Source organism: Grammomys surdaster, unplaced genomic scaffold (genome assembly GCF_004785775.1).
Source record: "Grammomys surdaster isolate TR1022 unplaced genomic scaffold, NIH_TR_1.0 141, whole genome shotgun sequence".
In the NCBI taxonomy this organism is placed as follows: domain Eukaryota; kingdom Metazoa; phylum Chordata; class Mammalia; order Rodentia; family Muridae; genus Grammomys; species Grammomys surdaster.
Window position 1 is genome coordinate 257,557 of NW_021604599.1, and position 2,911 is coordinate 260,467.

At 42.7% G+C, this 2,911-nt stretch overlaps 1 pseudogene; it reads left to right on the top strand.

The window, feature by feature from the left end:
* The first annotated feature begins 105 nt into the window (after positions 1 to 105).
* Positions 106 to 2,911, top strand: part of LOC114618326 — a 40,421-nt pseudogene continuing 37,615 nt past the window's right edge.

Genomic DNA, 2,911 nt, shown 5'->3' on the forward strand with positions numbered 1-2,911 from the left:
CGTGCCCGGGGGCCCCGCGGAGGGCGGTACGCGGCTGCCGACCCCCACTTCCGGATCCGCCGGCGGGGGCGGGAGCAGAGCGCGCTTCCGGCTGCGGAGCTCTGAATGCGAGCGTGGTCTCCGGTGCTGTCGCCGAGCCAGTGCGGCCGACCGCCTCGGAGCCTCGGTGTGGACAGGTGGAGAGGCGGAAAACCCCGAGGAGCGTGCGACACCGGGCGCAGGTGGAGCTGGCGTCAGCTGACCCGGCGCGTGGGCGACTGTCGGGCAGCTTGGCGCCGCAGGAAGAGACGTCAAAGATTCCTGACCTGTTTAGGTTTTATGGTGTGGTAAAGGAGCCCACATCAATCTTTTTTTAAGTAGGTAGTCTGAGTTCTGCCAAAAGAGAACCTTTAGGAGATGGCTTTTTTGTCTTGTCCCTTAGTGTGTTTTCAAAATGTGGACCCTGAACTATCAGCCTCAGGACCACTCCAGAAAAGACATCTATGGCCTTTGCTTATAAGATACCTCCTGAAGCACACGTCCTCCCCCTACCCCCTTGTTAAGAGTTTAAGAATAAGCAGGACACCTCAGAGACATGAATTTGGAAAGGGGCTTATTCCTTCAGAAATTTAAATCCTGGACTTTAGTATGCTTTTATTGTAGACTAGAGCTGACACAACACCTCAAAATGGTATGCTTGTTTATACCGAAGGCCATTGAGAGAGTATAATTCGGGTACACTGAATCATAGCCTAACAGATGACTCCATTATTAAGTATGAGCTGATCGGAGGAGGCACCCATATTCTCCTAGGTAGTTAGATATGCAAATCAGTTGAGTTTTTAAGATTTTTAGAATGGGTATGTGTGAATTAGCATGACTATATGCTTAACATTTGTGAACAGAAGCCCACGAAGGTTAGAAGACTTGAAAATATTCATTGGCCATTTGTATTTCTTCTTTTGAGGACTATTCATTTCCCTGTCCACCCCCCCTTTTTAATTACAATATGATTATATCACTTCCCCTTTCTCTCCCCCCAACTCCTCCCATGTCTCCTACAAGACCGCCTCTTTTTCTTTGACTATTATTGATACACACACGTGTGCATAGATATATAAATACAACCTGCTCAGTTCACTTAGTGTTGCTTGTGCTTGGATGATTTCAGGCTGATCGTTTTGTATCAGATAAGCAATTAGGGGACTCAAAGCAAGGAGGGACTGATTGCCTTCTCTCCGCAGTCATTAGTTGCCTGGTGTTCTTTGTCTAGGGGTGACTCTGGGAGATCTTTTTCCGTTAGCATGTTTATTGGTGCTGTCATGGGTCAGGTCTTATTCAGGCAGCCATATTGTTGAGATGTCATATGTGTAGCCTTCAGCCATTGTTAGGAGACAGAGTATCACTGCAGACTTCCTGGTCATCTGCCTTTTAACAGTCTTTCTGTTCACCTCTTCTGCAATGTTCTCTGAGCTTTAGGTACAGAAGTTGTTTGGTAGATATATCCTTTGGGACTCCCTTTGGTCAGTTGATCTCAGCATTATGACCAGTTGTAGTTTGTTTTCTTTAATGGTCTCTGTTTGCTGCAAAGCAAAGCTTTTTTGATGTAGGGGTGAAAGCTACACTTTATCTATGGGTGTAAGCTTTAGAGTGCAGTTAAGAATTATTAGGAATTAGCTAGGTCTAGTAAAGTAATGGTAGTGGGTTTCCCTCTAAGTTCCATGACCTGTCCATTAGCCCAGGTAGGGTACTTGACTAGGTTTCTATTACCAGGCATATTTCTCTCCTTGTTGAGTGGGCCTTAAGCCCAATTAGAAAGCTAGGGTTATCACCAAGATATCAGTACCACTATTGCACCAATAGGGATAGCTTGCCAAGCTGGTATGTGTTGTTTCATAGGCATCACAGCTGGATACAATTATTTATTACATCATTCTGTTGGCATCTTAAATAGTACTTACTGGACCATGGAGGCCTGACAGAACCAGTCTTCTGAGTCTTGTATCCAAAGTGTAGTGTCTTCAAAAACCGGGTCATTACTTCAGTGAGAACCAGCCAAGGGTAAACAGCAGTAGCCTATATTGCTTTGGAGGTCACTTGGACTACACTGACCAAACTCAAATGGAGATTTCCCATGCCTGATTCTGAGGAGTCGGAAGTAGCACGATACAGGAAATTTGAAAGGGGAAACAGAAAATCTGGAAACAGGGCTTCTATAGGGGAACGGGAGGGAAGTCAGTACAAGAGGAGAGGGGAGAGGGGCAAAGAAGGAACAAATACCATTAAGGATGTTTCATAAAGTCTCCAGAAGTCATATTATTTCCTATTTACCTAAAATTATATATATTTTATATATAATACATGTGTATACATACACATAAATATCTTCAGTATGCCACTTGAGCTGACAGTGCTCCCCACAAGAGCCAGAGAGTATCTTAGTCATTTTTTTTTGGATTAAATTGTTTTCTTGTTTAGTTTTTTTTTTGAGTTCTTTGTATATTCAGGATATTCATCCTCTGTCAAGTGTTGCTTGATACCCACTTATCAAGTGTTTGCACCAGGTATAACAAGTTTGTCTAACACATCTGTTCAATAATGATCACCTTGGAAAGAAGTGATCACTTACTTTGCATGTTCAACTTTTGCATCCTCAGTAGCCACCAAGCCTTCCAAAGCCATCATTCTCCTTTTCTAATTAAGCAGTCTTTAGTGACCCTGCTATGACTACATACAAAGCCTAGGATATTCACAAATATCTTATACATTAAATTTGTTCCTAATTGAATTTTATTTTCCTCCTGAATACGTGTTAAATATGCTCTGTTTATAAAGTTAGGCGAAGCCAAGCCCTATCTTTTTGATGTGTTGTTAATCTGACAAGGGTTTTTTTTTTGTTTTTTTTTTTTGTTTTTTTTTTTTTTTTTTTTTT